Below are 10,218 nucleotides of genomic sequence, written 5' to 3'. Positions count from 1 at the left end.
AAATCCACCGCATCACAAGTGGGAGCTGGGGGCCAGAGCTCATGACAGCCCCCCTTGGGTTTTGGCAAACCTGGCAATCCCCAAGCCCTGGATAATAACAGGATTCCTGGGCGTCCCCGGAGGCTGCCTTTTGCCTCTCGGATTCATCTGAGCGGTTGGCTTCTAGTCCCCTACCCTCACCCTGAATCGTTCCTTGGCTGGGAGGGCAGTGGGGTCGCTGGAAGGAAGGCGCCCAGGTGGAAGGTGGCCTGGGAGGCAGATGGCGGCGTATCGCCCAGGCACAAAGTTTTCATCTCCTCTGCAAACAGGGTGCGGTGCGGTCGGCCTCAGCATTTCTGAATCCTACTGACATAAAAAACTCTGGGGCTGGAGCCGGCTGCGTTCGGGATAATCGCGCAGAGCGAACGGGGCTTTACAAAATTAAAGGACTTTCTGGTCCCAGGGCTAGCTCCGGGAAGGGGGGCGGCGAGCCACGCAGCCCGGGGCGGGGCGGCGGGCGGAGGCGGCCCCGGGCGCCCGCCGTCTCCCGGGGTTGCCACAACAGACCCCGCGCGCCGTGTCCGAGTCGCCGCCGGGGCCCGAGCGGCCGGGGCAGGTGCGGAGGGGCGGCGGACCTCGGCGCGGGAGAGGTCCGGGGCGGGCCGCGCACGCGGGTCCCGGGCCGCAGGCGCCCTTCGGCGGCGAGGCGACCCCTCCCCCACCCCCTCCGGCCCCAGCCGCCCGCGCGGGGCGGAGGGGAGGGACCGCCGAGCGCCCCCGCAAGGAGCCCGGCGCCCGGGCCGCAGCGCTAGGCGGGGCCGCGGCGCTCCCACCCTCCCCCCGACACCTGAGCGGCCGCGGCTCCAGCGACTCCGGCGCTCGGGCCGGGCTGGGCGCGGCGCCGCTCGGGTCCCCGTGGCGGAGCCAGGTGCGCGCGGCCGTCGGCCCTCCCCGGGGGCTCTCACCCCGCCCGACTCCCGGGCGGCCGCGGAAGCAAGGTAAGGCGGCGGCGGGGGCCACGGGGAGCTGCGGGCGCGGGGCGGGAGGTGGCCCCCGGGCGCCCGACCCTGCTCACCGGCTGCATTTTGGGTGCGTCTGGCTTACAGGAACACCAACTACCGGGTGAACGCAGTACTGAACCCATTGGAGCGGGGGAGGGGGGTTGAGAAAAGCGTTCCGAGCGTCCGGTCGGGGGTCGCTTCTCTGTAAAGACACCGTCTTCCCCCCCCCCCCCGGCTTCCTTGGGAGTAGGGGCAGGTTTAAAACGCTTTGGAAGAGGCGTGGGCGCAGAGCGCAGGAGTACCTTTTTTGTCCCCCTGGTGCACGAATCCCCTCACCCCCAGCGCGCCCCGCGCCTCCCGCTGGGGCAACACAGACCTACCTCCACCGCCTGCCCGGGGTCTGGTTGCCCTCGGTCGCCACCCGCCGGCCTGGGGACTTGGGTCCGTAGGCTTGGCGGAGGAGCGGGCTCGGGGCCGCCAGGGGGCGCGCGGGGGGCGGGGACCCAAGCCGCGGTCGCAGGGTCCCCAGAGACCCTGCAGCGGTCACCCAGCCCCGAGCCAGCTCACAGAGCCCCGATCCAGGTGCGCGCGCTGGAGCAGCGGGCTCCGGGAGGCCGGAGCCGGCGCACCTGGCGCAGGCCGGGGGGGTCGCGGGTCGGGCCCTCCGGTCCCGGGGTCGCGCAGTGCCGGCTCCTGGTGCCCAGCCTCTGCCCGCTGCGCGCCCCGGCCGGGGTTGGTGTGTATGTGGGGGGGACCGGGCTGGTGCAGGTCCGCCGCCGCCGCCACCCGTGAATTATGCAGGAGGCTGGCACCGGTGCGCTCGAGTTGCTCAAGTTTCCCTGGCAACTTTCGCCCGGGCATCCGTCCTCCCGGCGGCCGGGCAGCTCCGCCCGCGCAGCCCGCGGCCCGGGCGCCTCCGAAGGGCTGCGGGGGAGCGGGGCGCGCCAGGAGACACGGACCGCTCACTCGCCACCGGAGCTGGGGCCTCTGGATTGCGCAAGCAGGTGCGACCCCCGTGGAAGACCTCGCCCGGGATCGGAGGGTGTGGGGATCGGGGTGGCCCTCGACGCCGCCCGGGTTCGGAGGGTGCGGCTCCGCAGTAGATAGACCTCGCCCTTAGGTTCGGAGGGCGCGGGGGCCGGGGTGGACCTCCCCGTCCGTGTTCGGAGAGCGTAGGGGCCGGGGTGGACCTCGCCGCCCGAGTTCTGAGGGTGCGGCCCCTCGGTGGACCTGGTCGCGCGGGTTCCACGGCTCCGCGCGGGATTCGAGGGCGGGCACGCAGGCGAGGTTTGTGTTTCCATGGGGCTGGGGGCGTCCAAAGGGGGCGAGGCCGGTGCTCTTGGCCATGGAGTTCGTGGAGGAGCCTTTAAAGCGACCCTGGGCGGCTGGAAGGATGGCGCTTGGGCCGCTTAGGTCGCGGTACTTGGGGGTCTGGTGGGCCGGCAGCTGTGGGCACGGTCCTGGGAGTCCTCAGAGGCCTTCCAGAAATGAAGTGGTTTCCACCTGGAAATTGGAGGTAGTAAATTGGATGGTTTCGTGACCTCTTTTTTGTTCGAAACTCAAGTTCGAATTAATGAGGTCAGTTCTCTAATTAAATCAAGCTCCCAAGAATTAGGTAATTTCGGAAGCCCTCCGTTGCCGGCGGCTCTTTGATCTCTACCTGGGACTTGCCCCTCGACCCTGCCGCTGGCGCCACCGGGAGTGGCTCTCACCCCAGGATTCAGCCTCGATCCAGGTGCCCTGCTGTGACATGAGAGTCATGGAGTACCTGCTGGATCTGGGGGTTTTGGCATGTCCAGAAAAAACCCCGGGGGGGGCGACTGCATTTGAGACCCCAGTTGTCGCACTGCTGGGGGCGGTAACAAGGCTGCCCTGGCCTGGAGAGTCGTGCCCACTGGGGGTTCCATGGTCATGGAGGGGGTGAAGTCGAGATGGCCTTGCTAGGGGCTGTTAATGAGCGGTAGGTGGAGTTTTGCCCCCCCAGGTGCTGGTATCCTTAAGGAGGCCAGAGGGAGACCCTTGTCTGAATAGGAATTAGGCTGTCCTACACTGGCTGGGCGTTAGTCTGCAGGGGAAGCCGGTGCCCTCACCCTGCTGAGGAATTTCTGGTTTTCCAAGGAGGAATTGGGTGAAAAGGCAGGGGCTCCTTTGGGCGGGTAAGGAAGGAGCTGCGACGGTTCAAGTATCAACAGGAGTGCTTGATGAATAAGGTGATTTTGCCTAAGAAGGCAGCTCCCGGTGGGCATTGTTGACAGCGCTGGGCTGCTTTGAACAAATCCGATCGCGCTTGGGGATGGGGGCGGGGGATTCTCCCGCCTACCCTTGGCCAGTGTAATTTGCTTGAGAAAGCCTTATTCGTATTCAGGAGAGTTTCCTAGGGGCTGTCGTTAAGTTCTTGAGCTAGTTCTTGGGCCTCTGTGCAGCCCCCTCCCCCCAGCTGATTTGTAGGGGTCGCCTTCTGCAGGTGACTTGATCCGGGCCCCCAGAGGGCCCTATTCTGGAGGGAGCCCTGGCCATCCAGGGTCAAGGGTCAGATGTGAGGCATGCCACCAGCAGGGAGATAAAGCAGTCCTCAGATAGCATCACAATTTATTCCATCCGTGGTGGGGGAGCAAGGTGGAAGAAAAAGCTGGAAACTAAGAACAACATGCAAGAGTTGACTGATATGCGGGAAAACCCTAGGAAAGATGGATTTTTGTAGAAAAGTGATTATTTTACTGGCGTTATTTGAGACTATGTCTGAGTCCTATAGAGTTCTGGTGTCCTTGTCATCTCGGATGAGTAATGGGGGCTTTCCAAAATGGGGCCCAGTTTTGGGAGTTGAGTTGCTAAGGAGGCCAAGATCTGCCTCCTACTCCATAGGAAGCCTGGGGGTAAAGCCCCCATCTGCGTCCTTAGCCCCTTGACCCGTGAACTCTCATTTCTCAGGAACTCCGGGCTCCTGCTGTGTAAACTGCAGGCCCAGCCCCGCCGGAGACTGGCCTAGCTGAGAAACCCTCCCTGGGGAGCCCGCGGCAGGGAGGGGTGTGGCCGGGAAAGCCCGGAGGAAATGTTCGGTTGCAGCCTCCCCTGGAGCCTCCAATTGTCCTGAGGCCCCGGGGCCGAGGGGTGGGGACATTTATGATCTTCCTTCCTCAAAGTCATCTCCACAAACCTACTGAATTCTCTGCTTTCACCAAGGAGGTGGGGAGGAAAGTGCCCCAAACAAAAGCCAGTTTTAAAAAAACTCTTTGGAGTCCCCAGCCCTTCACCCATGTGCAGGGCTTATAGCTTGGAGCCCCAAGCTGCGTGACTCTTGTGGGGCCTGCCCTTCTCTGGGGGTCTGACGTGATCTAGGGTATATCAGATTTTCTCTGCGTATTGCTCAGAGGACCTGCCCTGAGCACCAGGCTGGGAGGTGGCCACAGGGGCTGCCCCACCCCCACCCCGGGAGCTTCCAGGCGGGCAGGGGAAGGGAAGGGGTGGGTCAGTTCGTGCACAGTGGGACAGGGGTTGTGATAGAGGTGACCTTTGGGTGCTGTAGGGCGCAGAGAGGGTCCCCAGCCCGGTCTGGGAGAGGAGGGGGATGGGGTATATAGAAGCACCTGTAGGAGGTCTGGGCCACACAGCTAGGGAGTCGGGCAGCTGGGACTGCAAAGCAGCCTGGGAGAGCAAGCCCAGCCCAAGCTTGGTCTCCTGTGCTCGCCACACACACGTGGTGAGCAAGCAGCTGACCCAGCAGGAACAGTCATCTGGTTAGACAATTACTCTTGTAACTGCTTTCGGGAAAGAGCTACGGTCAGCGAATGAAAACCAGAGTTTCTGATCAGACTTCTTGATGTGATAGGCCCCTTTTTTTTCCCCTTTGGAAGCAGATTCAAGGAATGTTTTGGAGTGACTGTCATTGTCTCGAGTGGGCGTCCCGAGGTCAGTCTTTGGGGGATGAGTTAGTATCTGGCATGAGGCTTCCTACCCCCTCAACGGGTTTCCAGTCTTAATGGGGGAAGGGGAAGGTGAGCCCAGTACTGGGGCAGATCGGAGAGCCTGCCCAGAGCTCAGGGTCGGAACCCTGGGTGTGCAGCCGAGGCCCGTGTGTCTCTCTGGGAGACAAGCCCATCAAAGCCTGCGGGGCTGCTAGGAGTTTGCGTTCAGCTGCAGTGGAGAGCAGGGCTCCCGGTGATTGGCTGCTAGATGTCAGGGCAGGGAAGCGGTGGGGCCTGCGCCCAGTGTCCCGCCGGGACAGTATTGGAAAATTGTCCTTGTGGGGCTTGTCAAGGACTCTCAGGGTGGCTCGGTGAGGGGTGTGTGCATTGAATTAGGCCATGAGCGCCTGATGTGAAAACTGCAGATTTCAAACGCTGGGCCGCAGGGGCCGGGGGCTCCTGGCCGTTCCCCTGGAAATTCCGGTTGCGGCCCCGAGAGGCAGGACTGGAGCCCCTGGAGGGTCTGCACCCTCAGGAGTCCTGGGAGCACACTCTGAGCAGTGCTCAAGGTTTTGGCGGGCAGGATGGTCAGCAAGTCGAGCTGGTCGCGGAGGAGACTCACCGGGAGGCATCCATTAGGTGGATAATCATTGCAGACCTGCAGAGGCTGCCCCTAGCAGGGCAAGTTTCTTCAAAGAGATATATATATATATATATATATATATTTTTTTTTTTTTTTTGCCTCTCAGCTCCCTAAAAGCATTGTTTTTATAAACTCTGTGTCCCCTTTGGTGTTTCCTGCACCATTCCGTGCCCCAAAGCTGACCAGATCTCGCCCTGGACGCCTTCATGCCCACCCCTGATTCTGGCCGTACCCGTCGAACGAGGCTTCTCATGCGTTTTTAAGTCAACATCTAAAATTATTCTTCATAGGTTTAAATATTTGCAGAAGATGGAGAGCCTCGTCTGGGAGGTAAATATTGGCACTTTAAAAGTAACCGTCGGCCAACTTGAGCTGTGTCCTCTGCTGTCTAAAGCACCAGGGACGGTGGCAGCTTCCCTTCCCTGACAAGCAGGTGGAGTCTGGGGACTGTTCATCGTTCCCTTGCCTTCTTGAGGGTCTACTGTGACTCCCCCCAAAGAGCGTCATCCTAACGGAATAGACTTTCATGCTGCTCGGTCTTTTATTCTTCCATCTAGCATGTTTCTCTGCAAGGAAGATGTACATAAATTGACTTTAAAAAACTTTTCCTGTGACCTCGAGTCCCTAAGTATCCGAAAAAATCAGGTGTGCATCGAGAAAGCAGTAAGCTCGAACACTGTCACCGTTCTCCTGGGAACGGACGTCTCAGCCAGCGGGCGGTGGGTGTTTTTGGTGTTTTCGTTAAAGACTTGGTTGAACTACCTTCCTGTGTTTGGTATCGGGAGCCCTTCATTGTCTCCGCTGGGGTTTGGAGGGGACTGAAGGTGGGAGGGGCTGCTGGGGAGGCAGGACCCTGAGGCCTTTGTACACCAAGCAGCGCCTGGAGACTGGTTCTCTTCAGACTGACCCCTTGTGAAGGGTCCACACTCCTCTTCGAAGCCCCCCGGGGGGGGGGGAGGAGAGAGAAATGGGCCAGATTCTGCTCCACCCTCAGGGTTCCTGCAGGTGAGTCGCAAGCTGGGGATGCTGTGCACACCTAGGTGACAGATGATGCCACCTGAATGCTCCGTAGGAGCCAAGTCCTGCAGACTGGGTGTTCTGCTCCAAAGTGTCTCTACTTGGGGTTCTGGCCCCTCCCTCCCTGGGTTGAGAAATTCCAAAACCGCACCCAGATTACCGGGCGGGGGGGGGGGTGGGTGGGGAGGGGCAGGGAGCCTAGGCGGAGGTCCAGGTGCTTTCCGGGGATGCTTACAAAAGGGCAGGATGCAGCCACCAGGTGGGCCCCGGAGGGCCTGGGCCCAGGGAGAGGGTCACACATCCTGAGCAGAGCTGAAGGCCAGCCTGTGACCCCGGGGAGCAGGAATGCCCTGTGGGGCAGCGGGGCCTGTCTGCTGTCTCGCACCCCTAAGAACACAGAGCATGCCACCCCCCAATCTTTCTCCTTCCTGACTTCCATGGGTTCTGTGCTCCCACTGTCTTGCGCAGGGGGCCTGGCCAATTGTAGGCATTTGTCCCTTGCTTCCAGCAGGGCCCCAGGCAGACTGGGCCCCAGGAAGGGACCTGGGTCTCGGGGTCCTGAAGGGGCTCCGGATGTGGAGTCACCCCTGGGGGGGTTGTTTGTTGAAAAGATTGTCTTGGCTGGAAGGCATCACCGGTGCAGAACCAGCCAGCCCTGGTGGCTCCAGACTTTTCCCTCCTGCGTGCACGGGTCGGCTCCATGAAGCCACAAGCCGGTCTAGCTGGCCTCTTCTTTCTTGGCCTCACTCAGGTTTTCAGACCTGGGCCAGCCCGCGGGGACGTCGGTGGGGTTCTCAGCCGAGGGACTGGCAGGGGCTTCTGGGCTGAGTCTGGCAGGATTCCTGCTGGATGGATGCTCTTCTGTCTCCTTCCCTCTGCCCGTGTGTTTGGGTGGCGGGAGATGGACACCCACTTGGACCAGGTTAAGGGGGTATATTGTGGGGACACCAGGGTCAGCCCTGGACCCTCTGCCTCTTTGTCAGTGGGCCGTCTCAGTGACTATATCATGAAAATATTGGTAAATAGTGAGTGTATGGGGCACCTTGGTCCCTGCTCTCCAGATGCAGATACCGTCCTCCTCATGGCCCTGAGAAATGGGTACTCAGGATGTGGCCCCCGCGCTCCAGGGAGGTGCCCAAGGCAGGGGGCATTTACCTGACGGCTGAAGGTCACGCGGCCGAGCCAGGACCCTGCACTGGGCAGCTGCTTGCTCTGCCATGCAGAATTGCACCTGTACCTGCCCTCCCCCACGGGGGGTGCACAGGGGTCCTCAAACTTTTGGTCTGAGGACCCCTTTACCCTCTTTAGGGACCCCAGAGAGCTTTTTGTTCATGTGCATTGTATCTTCGGGTATGTATCCTTAAAACTTGAAAAGAGAAGTAAAAATATTTAAATAGTAATGCCTTTAAAAACGACAGTTATAAACCCATTCATGTTAATGTCAATAACATTTTTATGAAAAACAGCTATTCTCCAGAACAAGAAGAACTTTGGTGAGAAGCATGGCATGACTTATATTTTTGCAAAGCCCCTTTAGAGTCTGGTTTAGCAGAAGATGGCTGGATTCTTGTGTCTGCCTTGTTTGCACTCAGCCTGTTGCCATAGTCCATCCCATGTGTGCAGCTTCTGGAAAACCCCACAACACACTTGGGAGGGGTGCGAGTGAAAAGATGCCTTAGTATTCTTGAGGACGATTTGACTTCACAGAGGCCTGAAAGGGCTTCGGGGAGCCCCCAGGGCTCCCCGGGCCACACATTGAGGACCCCTGGAAGAGGCCTGGGACCAGCCGCTTGGACAGGGTGTGGGTTTAAAAGCTGGCTTCGCCGGGTGGATGTTTCCAGCAACACCTGTCCCTTTTCTTGTTGTTTAGGATGCATCTGTGAAGTTTAGTTGGTGGCTGCAGGGGGTCATTGGGGGGTCCCCGGCCCCAAGGGACAGGCCTGCGGATGCAGAGTTTAGGGTGGTGGGATCCACGTTCAGGGGAGGCAGGCAGCTGGCTCGGTCCACTGCTGGGGTCTGATAGGGGCAGGGCCCTTTGCTATTAAAGGTGTAACTTACTGTAGAAGGTGTCTGAGGTCACCAAAAGCTCAGCTCTGCGGAGATGACAGCTGGGGACCCAGGCGGTTCCTTTGCTGACACTGGTCAGGCCAGGAGGCTGTTTCAGCTTTTGAAAATGAGATTAGGGGCGCCTGGGTGGCTCCGTCATTAAGTGTCTGCCTTCGGCTCAGGTCATGATCCCAGGATCCTGGGATCAAGCCCCACATCGGGCTCCCTGCTCAGCCTGCTTCTCCCTCTCCCACTCTCCCTGCTCGTGCTTTCTCTCTCTCTGTCAAAAAATAAATAAAGTCTTTAAAGAAAAATGAGATTAAGCCCTCTGCAGGCGGGGGTCCCACCGCTGTCTGCCTCCATCCGGCCCCCACTCCTCTCAAGCTTGGAGAGATGTTTGTCAATGAAGTGGGCGTTTGTCACCGAGCGCGGAACAGAGCGCCTACCTGTGTTTACATTCTGTTCCTGCTTTGCCCCCGTCCCTTCTGTCCACAGTAAGGCTCTGACAGTCGGGAGTTCCCTGCCCGTCTTTATGCCATTCGCGGAGGCAGAACTGGGGACTGGGCCCTGGGGTTAAGGGTGGTTTAAGTTCTGGTTCTGGTTTTTGGTTTGTTCCAGATTAAACCCTAAGATGCTTTGTTGCTGAATGGTCCTTGGCCAGGCCAGGATGTCAGGGGCCTCATATCTTCTTTGCAAACTTCAGTAGCTTCTTTACACTGTAAATAACAGGTAGACCTTTTCGGCTGAACTTGTAATGGTGTCCGAACATATCTTGACAGGTGTCTCCTGCTCATCCGCTCACAGAGGGGATGGAGGTGGGAGGCCCTAGGAGGAGACTGTCCCTCAGTATGGCTGATTATTAGTGTTCTGGGGCATTGGTTCTTTTTTTTTTTTAAAGATTTTATTTATTTATTTTAGAGAGAGAGAATGAGAGAGAGCACATGAGAGGGGGGAGGGTCAGAGGGAGAAGCAGACTCCCCGCTGAGCAGGGAGCCCGATGCGGGACTCGATCCCGGGACCCCAGGATCATGACCTGAGCTGAAAGCAGTTGCATAACCAGCTGAGCCACCCAGGTGCCCCGGGGCATTGGTTCCTGAGTAGTATGAATGCACAAGGCCCCCAGAGCAAGGGTTGACACACCCGTGGCGCTGCCCACCCCCCCCCCCAGCCCTAGGGAGACTCGAGGTTCCCCAGGCTTCAGCTGAAGGGGGATGCCTTCTCCAGGGGAGAGGACGTGTTGCTAACCCTTCAGTAGACCTCTTTACTGCTGCCTCTGTGGGAAGGGGACCCAGGGCTGGTAGGAGGCACTGGAGGGTAGGAGACCCCACGCAGGTGTGGACAAGTGTCCTCACCTTGGTTCTCTCTTGTGCATCTAGACCGAAATTCATGGTTTCATGTGTTGGTTTGCATGTGAGTTCCCCACCTCCCTCCACTGTAAGCAAGTCCAGGAGGGCGGGCCCCTTGTCTGTCCTGTGTGTCGGTATGTCCTAGGGCCTGAGGCAGTGCCTGGCATGCACTGCTGATGGATGCCTCCATGCCAGGCGCTGTTCTCGACTTGTTTAAAAAAGTAAAGTATTGGGGAGCTTGGGTGGCTCAGTTGGTTAAGGATCTGACTCTTGATTTTGGTTCA

The 10,218-nt window shown here is 59.5% G+C and overlaps 1 protein-coding gene across 1 annotated transcript in view; it reads left to right on the top strand.

Moving 5' to 3' along the window:
- Positions 1-596: 596 nt before the first annotated feature.
- SHANK2 (SH3 and multiple ankyrin repeat domains 2) overlaps positions 597-10,218 on the top strand; it is a 504,408-nt gene continuing 494,786 nt past the window's right edge. Inside the window, 1 exon segment of the mRNA XM_027580403.2 lies at positions 597-977. The gene's annotated coding sequence lies outside the window, so the exon portion shown is untranslated.

This window comes from Zalophus californianus, chromosome 11, assembly GCF_009762305.2.
Source record: "Zalophus californianus isolate mZalCal1 chromosome 11, mZalCal1.pri.v2, whole genome shotgun sequence".
Lineage (NCBI taxonomy): Eukaryota > Metazoa > Chordata > Mammalia > Carnivora > Otariidae > Zalophus > Zalophus californianus.
The sequence above is the reverse complement of the archived record's forward strand: the minus strand, read 5'-3'. Positions and strand labels throughout refer to the sequence as shown.